This window comes from Pan troglodytes, chromosome 15 (assembly GCF_028858775.2).
Source record: "Pan troglodytes isolate AG18354 chromosome 15, NHGRI_mPanTro3-v2.0_pri, whole genome shotgun sequence".
Taxonomy (NCBI): Eukaryota; Metazoa; Chordata; class Mammalia; order Primates; family Hominidae; genus Pan; species Pan troglodytes.
Genome location: NC_072413.2, coordinates 21,183,934 through 21,191,420, shown reverse-complemented (window position 1 = coordinate 21,191,420; position 7,487 = coordinate 21,183,934). Strand labels below are relative to the sequence as shown.

The 7,487-nt window shown below is 50.1% G+C and overlaps 1 protein-coding gene across 23 annotated transcripts in view; it reads left to right on the top strand.

Annotated features, from left to right (window-relative positions):
* The window catches only part of SLC7A7 (solute carrier family 7 member 7), a 57,298-nt gene that overhangs the window by 6,553 nt on the left and 43,258 nt on the right, over positions 1-7,487 (top strand). For 2 of the 23 annotated variants that reach the window (XM_063793200.1, XM_063793198.1), the window contains exons 2-4: positions 570-812; positions 914-1,067; positions 4,254-4,372. The gene's annotated coding sequence lies outside the window, so the exon portion shown is untranslated. Of the gene's footprint in view, positions 1-71; positions 301-429; positions 472-569; positions 813-913; positions 1,068-1,102; positions 1,692-1,762; positions 1,859-2,048; positions 3,718-4,194; positions 4,373-5,498; positions 6,202-7,487 lie in introns of those variants that run through there. The other 21 variants (XM_063793207.1, XM_063793209.1, XM_063793212.1 and 18 more) reach the window with 20 other exon arrangements.

The window sequence follows — 7,487 nt, the reverse complement described above, 5'->3', positions numbered from 1 at the left end:
TCAGCCTCCCGAGTAGCTGGGACTACAGGCGCCTGCCACCACGCCCGGCTAATTTTTTTTTGTATTTTTAGTAGAGACGGGGTTTCACCGTGTTAGCCAGGATGGTCTTGATCTCCTGACCTCATGATCCGCCCGCCTTGGCGTCCCGAAGTGCTGGGATTACAAGCGTGAGCCGCCGCGCCCGGTCCCTACAGTTACTTTTGTACAAGTGCTTTGCTCTGGGAAATTAGGTGCCTTGTAATTGTTGTGATTGATAATGACATTGGAGAAGGAACATAAGACGAAGGAAGCTGACTCTGGGTAGGCAATTCTACTTCATTTTGCAATCTCTTTTCCTTTTTGCATGCCTGTGAGAACATTCTAAGATTGAAGAAGTTGTGGAGAGAAGAGTGAACTGTTTGGGAATTCTTTCATTATCTCCCTTTTTAGGACAGTACAAAGAACAAATCACTGTCACCTCATGCAAGAAATGTGAGAACTGTGGCTACAAATTACTCAATACACTACTTTGCATATTATTTCCTTATATTTACATAATTTATTGCGACATATTCTGCTTCTTTTCCCAGAGCTGTCAAATCTCTGCTATATCAGTACTGGCTAAATTAGGTGTTAAATGATTGAGCTTCAAGATGGGCAAATCATGACTTCGGACTACATTCCTCCTTGCCTGGCGGCTGGGAAATTCCGTAAGCTCTGTGTGTTTCTATCAGACTGGTCTTGAAGGCGGTGGCTCTCCGTGGATCTCCGCAGAGCGCCAACGTTGGCTTAAAAAAACCTCAAAGCTAGATTGTCCAAAAGGTATATAAAAGGTAGTTATATTATTTACAAGCCATCTTTTAGCCTTAAAACGTGATGAAGCATTTCCAGTTCCCTTTTCTTGAACTAATTCAGCAACTCCCTTTTTTGTTAGGTTCGCGCTGCTGCTAAGACTTCAGATGAAAGATGCTCCGGGGACTCCGGTATCCTGGGCCCCCTCGGCCCGGACATTTTTGATTAAGCGCTGCCTCCTGGCGGCGGCTTTGCTGCCCGACGCCTTCCCAGCTTAGTGGAGCCCACTTTCTTTGGTTTGGAATCTGGAAGCTGATGCAACAGCTACCCCGAGTGGGCGGGGAGTCGAGAACCCGGGGTGGAAGAGACGGCCTTCGGGAGACCCCTCCTCCGGCTCCGAGGAGGCACATTCCTCGCCCCGCCTCCCGCCCCCGCCCCCTCAACAAGGGGCTTCCCGTCTGGGGGCACTACCGAGATTCAGCCAAGCATCTCGGGGCCGGAGGCAGTTGTGGTCAGGGGTTGGGGCGCTCGCCCAGACCCCTGTCTGGCCGCCAGCTTATGCAGGGTTGGGAGGGAGGGAAGAGGAAGCTGAGCGTTCATGGGGTGGAGGACCAGTCTCTAAGGGTATCCGCGGTCATTTTCATTTCCCCGCAGCAATCCAGCTGTGCGGGAGCGAGGAGCGGACAGGGAGCCGTTTGCGAGGTCTCGGTGCTTGGACCTTTGCGCGCCCTTCGCCTACACCCACCACAACCCCCTCTTCTAGCGCTTCCTAGAGTCGGGGGAAGGGCGGGGGCTGCTTGGCCAGGTGGAGGGAGCGGAAGGGACGCCTGTTGGGGTGAGGTCCTGGTCCCCCAAGGCAGAGCTCGGGTGGGCCCCCACAGCCAGACCTGGGCCTCGGGGCCACCCTGTTCTTCAGATGGGTAATGAAGGCGGACGGTGGCTGGGTCCGAGCTTGGGAAGGCGTTGTCCTAGGGCCGCAGACTGGGGGCCCAAAGGAAGGAGGGAAATAAAAGGGAGACAAACGGCAGGGAGGGGCCCGGAGAAAGCGAGGGTGGTTGGGGGGTGGGGATGGGAGAAAGGGACAAAGGTGAGTGAGGCCAGCAGGTTGGGCGGGGGCGGAGAGGGGGATGGGAACGACCAAGGGATAGGCCAGCGAGGATCGCGGGCCAGGGGAGAGCTTTTCAGGGGTAGAGCAGCGGGCCGGCGCATGGTGGGGAGTTGAGTGTATGCTTCGACGTCCGCTGTAGAGCCCGCTTGCATATGTGTGAACCTGAGCGTTCGCCTCCCCTCGGCCTTTTCCTCCCCTGCCCTTCACCCTTTCGCGGCCGTAGCACTTAGCTCTCGCCATCTCCACGCCGCACCCAGACCGGTCACCTGAGCTGGGGTGTGAGGTAGAGCAGACAATTTCCTGGATCCAGGGAAAGAGTGTTAGATGATAGGCTTTTTGTTTTGCTTTGCTTTTCCCATTAATGAAACAAAAGTCCGTTTCAAATCATTCTAGGCCTCCCAGTAAAACTGTGAAAGCCATACTTTCTTCTTTGCCTTTAACGCATTACTGTCAAAAAGAGTACCTCCGGGTACTCCTTGCTTAGGAGCCAGAGCGGCAGCCAAACAGGAGGGCCTGGAGAGCAAATTCAAGGACATGCGCAGGAGCCTAGCCACCTGGGAAATCAAATAGATAACATAGTTCATTCATTCATCTATTAACCCAGCAAACATTTATTAACTGTCTATGTGAGCCCTGCACTGCGGGGATACAGTAGTGAACAAAGCTCTTGTGACGCTTACATTCTAGTGGGGGTGGTGACAGCAAACAAATGACACCGGGAATGGACAATATCACTGGGAAGCATGTTCCAGGCAGGGAGAACAGGAATTGCAAAAGCTGTGAGGCGGGAGCATGCTTGCTGTGCGGCCACCGCAGGGAAGCCAGTGAAGCTGGAGTGGAGTGGGGAAGACAGCAGGGAGGCCCATGCAGACAAGGACAGCTTCTCTCTTTCTAGGACCTCCCTTACGACTTGGACCCGACCCCAGAGTGCAATTAAGGGGCCGGCAAGTTGGGTAGCAGGCTGAGAGTGTCTAAAGGACACTAAAATATCTTTGGAATAATTCATGTATTGGTGCCAGTGTACTATGATTTCTGTGTCTTGGGGTGAAATATGAGTTGGCTTTCATCCAGTGACATAGACTTATTGACAACTCCTTACCCGGACTGCTTGTGTCTGGAGTAATTTTCCAACAGACAGGTGCAAATTGCAGGGTGTAGCCCTGGGGCCAGCCAGCTGACAGTTGCTTAAAGGCATTAGTCACAGTTGTAATTCCAAAAATTCCTGATGCATTGTGAAGTGCTGCTCCCTGAGGGCAAGAGATTTATACTATTATCTACATTTTAAGTGGTTTACTATGCTTACCAAGAAGTTGTTTGCTTCAGAAGATTGCATGTGATGAAGATATGTAATAATTTCTTTTTTTTTTTTTTTTTTGGACTGGAGTGCTCACTGCAACCTCTGCCTCCCGGGTTCAAGCGATTCTCCTGCCTCAGCCTCCCAAGTAGCTGGGATTACAGGCGCCTGCCACCATGCCTGCTAATTTTTGTAAATTTAGTGGAGACGGGGTTTCACTATGTTGGCCAGACTGGTCTCGAACTCCTGACCTTGTGATCTGCCCGACTCGGCCTCCCAAAGTGCTGGGATTACAGGCGTGAGCCACTGCGCCCGGCTGATGTGTAATAATTTCTAATTTTAAATATAAAGAGGCTTACACAATTTGTATTCCAGGAAAATTGATATTTCCCCTACCTCTGCTAAGTAAACGTTCGACAGATGTTTAAATAAAACTGGTTCGAAGGGATGCCAACTCATTAGTCTGCCCAGGGTGCCATGGCCCAGTTGGCTCTTACCTGGCGACATACATCGATATCACCTGAACCAATTAGAGATCTCAGCTGTGAGTGAGCTTGCTTGGTGTTTAAATGTGTGCTTGGCTGTCCCCCTATAAGTGGTCTTCCTTGGCTTGCATTACCTCCCCTTGGCTTGCTTTAGGGGCTGAAATGGCACTGACACTCTTGAGATGGGACTGCAGAGTTTCCTTCCCCTAACCATGGGATCGTATCCCCTCTGCAGAACTAAGGATAGTACATGAGTGGGAGATGAGTAGGAAATGGGATGAGTGGAGTTGCAAGAGGCATCAGAGGTCACTGTCAATGGAGGGGAAAGCTTAAGTGCTCAGTAAATGTAGGGCAACAAGGAAGGGGGGGTGGGGCTGAGGTAGGGAGGAGAAGGAGCTGAGACTCAGGTATTTGGTGCCAGTGTAGTAGAGAAGGTGCCTGGAGGCGGGCAGGCACTGAGGTCCTCTGGGTCTGACCAGGCAGTCCCAGCTCCAGCCCGTCCCCTGGCCCCTCCCCGCTGCCGGCCAGAGTCACACATGTGTTTTCCTGTTTTCCATTTCAGTCCCCGTTACCCTCTGCTTTTTCTGCTCCTCAGAGTCAACAGCTGCTGCAGCGTGAGCGATACCCTTGGTTCTCCTAACTAGCACCTTCCCCTCTCCCCTGACTCAGCTGGTAGCCCCTCCTCCCCGCACCTGCCCAAAGGTCACTGGACAGGTAAGAGGTGGGAGAGGAGGGACAATGGGCGAGAGGGGAAGTGCAGGAGGAGGATGGAGTCCTAAAAATTGGCTGAATGGAGACCCAAGAGCCTCCTGTTTCTTGATCCCAGCCCTGTCCCTCTCTGGGCTGAACCTTCTGCCCAGAGACTTCAGCCCTTCCTTAATGGAAGCCCTGGCCACAGGAGTAAACAATTTCTTTTTTGTTTCACTTTTTTTTTTTTTTTTTTTAAAGAGACTGTCTTAGCCACAGTGGAATATAGAAAAACAAACAGAGAACTGGGGAGGGAGGAGCTGAGCTTCTAGCTTGGAGTGATGGGGAAATCTAGTCATACCAGAGTGTATCTGTTTTCTGTTTCTGTTGTTAGGGGAGGCAGCACAGACCGATTGGAGCCAGGAAGGCAGGACATGGGGTCTCTGGGAGAGAAAGTGTGTTCTTATAGTAGTTCCCTGAGCTTGGCTGAGGAGCCAAGACCCCGAATTATGTGCTAGTTCCTGGAGAAATTGTGTTTTGGTGTTGTCATTCGAGGGTGAGGTTAGGGTGAGGGGCTCCATTGGCTGTCCTGCCCAGCACTGCATACTGGAGCCCCTGCTGCCAGTTTCTGAATCAAATTTCTTCCACAGGCTGTAGGATGAGTGTGTTGTCCTGTAATCTTCACTGGGTGTTCAGAGATGAATGCATCTCAGACAGGGAAAGGCAACAAGGGCTGCTGTTATCTTATGGGGTTTCTCATGTAAAACCTGGGGTGGGTCAGGCACGGTGGCTCACACCTTTAATCCCAGCACTTTGGGAGGCTGAGGTGGGAGGATCACGAGGTCAGGAGTTCGAGACCAGCCTGGACAACATGGTGAAACCCCATCTCTACTAAAAATACAAAAATTAGCTGGGCGCGGTGGCGGGCACCTGTAATCCCAGCTACTTGGGAGGCTGAGGCAGGAGAACCCGGGAGGCAGGGGTTGCAGTGAGCAGAGATTGTGCCACTGCACTCCAGCCTGGGGGACAAAGCAAAACTCCATCTCGGGGAAAAAAAACCCAAAAACCAAAAACCAAAAAAAAAAAAAAAAAAAAACCTGGGGTAGAAGAGCCCCTTTGGGAGAGCCTAGGGGTGTTGCTGGTCCCAGGCTGCCTGAATGGTGGGGCTGCCTGAATGGTGGAAGCATTACCCTAAGACCCAGGGTCTCAGGGAGAAATGTGAGCTGCCAAAGATGGTGCCTTCTTGTCCAGGGTGCTAGGTAGTGGTTGAGAAAAGAGGGGGTCTTCATGTTCTCAATGCATGGCAGCCTCCCTTGCCTAGTGCGCACGGGCAGACTGAAGTAGGTTAGAGTCCACTAGCACTTCCTGGTGCTACCACTAGGGCGTGCTGTTTGCTGGAGTGTGGGTTTTACCCCCAGCAGATTTCTGTCTCAAAATTCCACGGATTAGGACTTCACTTTTCAGATGCTACCAGTCAGGAATGAAACCCTGTACACTTCTCTCTCCATTCCCCCTCACAGTTTTCCCTTCCTTTGTCCCTCCTTCCTTCCTTTCTTTTACGTCATATTAGGACACATCCCCACCCCTTGGTGCCAGTGAATTTGGTCTTAAAAGGGCAGGCGTGATGATGTGTTTGTGTTTTTTTTTTGTTTGCTTTAGAAGTGGGCACCCTAGCAATAGCAGCACTGCCAAGAGGACTTGTAATCACCTGTTATCCCTGCAAAGAATGAGAAAGGGGAGGGGCAGCCAGGAAGGAGATTAACAAACTTTGTTGGAGCCTTTCGTCTAGGCTATAGACTGAAGGATGACAGAGGCTTTCTTTCTTTTTAATCTAGTCTGCTTACATCTTCCCCCAGGTAATTCATGTAGATAATTCCTGTCCAAAAGCAAGGTCTAAGGTGGCACCGGTGGCTCACGCCTGTAATCCTATCACTTTGGGAGGCAGAAGCAGGTGGATCAGTTGAGGCCAGGAGTTCAAGACCGGCCTGGCCAACATGGCGAAACCCCGTCTCTACTAAAAATACAAAAATTAGGCTGGGCACAATGGCTCATGCCTGTAATCCTAGCACTTTGAGAGGCCGAGGTGGGCGGATTGCCTGAGTTTAGGAGTTTAAGACCATCCTGGTCAATATGGTGAAACCCCGACTCTACTAAAAACAAAAAAGATTAGCTGGGCATGGTGGTGTGCACCTGTAATCCCAGCTACTCGGGAGGCTGAGGCAGGAGAATTGCTTGAACCCAGTAGGTGGAGGTTGCAGTGAGCCGAGATTGCACCACTGCACTCCAGCCTGGGCGACAGAGTAAGTGTCTGTCTCAAAATAAATAATATAAAATAAAATAAAAATACCAAAATAAAAACACAAAAATTAGCCAGGTGTAATCTTAGTTACTCAGGAGGCTGATGCATGAGAATTGCTTGAACCAGGAGGTGGTGGAGGTTGCAGTGAGTCAAGATCGTGCCACTGCACTCCAGCCTGGGGGACAGAGTGAGACTCTGTCTCAAAAAAAGAAAATAAATAAATAAAAAATAAAAAAATAAAATAAAAGGAAGGCCTAGAGACTAAGGCAGGCCAGGGGGATGGGGAGATGGAGCGATAGTATACTTGTGTGATTAAGAGTATATGAGCTCTGGAGGTTCCATGAGATAATGTGCTTAAGTCCTTAGCAGTGTGTCTGGCCCAGTAAGTGCTCAATAAGTGATAGCAATTATTATTACAGGAGCATTTTGGAGAAAAGGAGAGTCTCCTCCAGAAGGATTTCATATCATTGTGAGCCTGTCTTGGGAGAAGCATGATCTCTGGGAAGGCTCACACCAGAATCCTCCTCCTAGATTAAATTAAAAGTTTAAAGAGCTAGAATGGGAGGATGTATGGTAGAGATGTCTCCCAGAGATATTTAGATCTCTATTCTCTGGTTGTGGAATAACCAAAGAGGGTTAGAACAGATAGGAGAAGAAACAGACAGTTGGATTTCAGAATGGATAGGGTCTATTTCTGTTGGTAAAAGAGACTCAGAATACCAGATTTAAAGTAAATAATAAAGATAGCATAAACTATGTGATTTCCAAAAAATGCTCAGCTTCCTCTGCCTGTTCTGGGCCTGTCTGTCCAACAGAATTCAGTGAAATCTGATTTCCTCATAT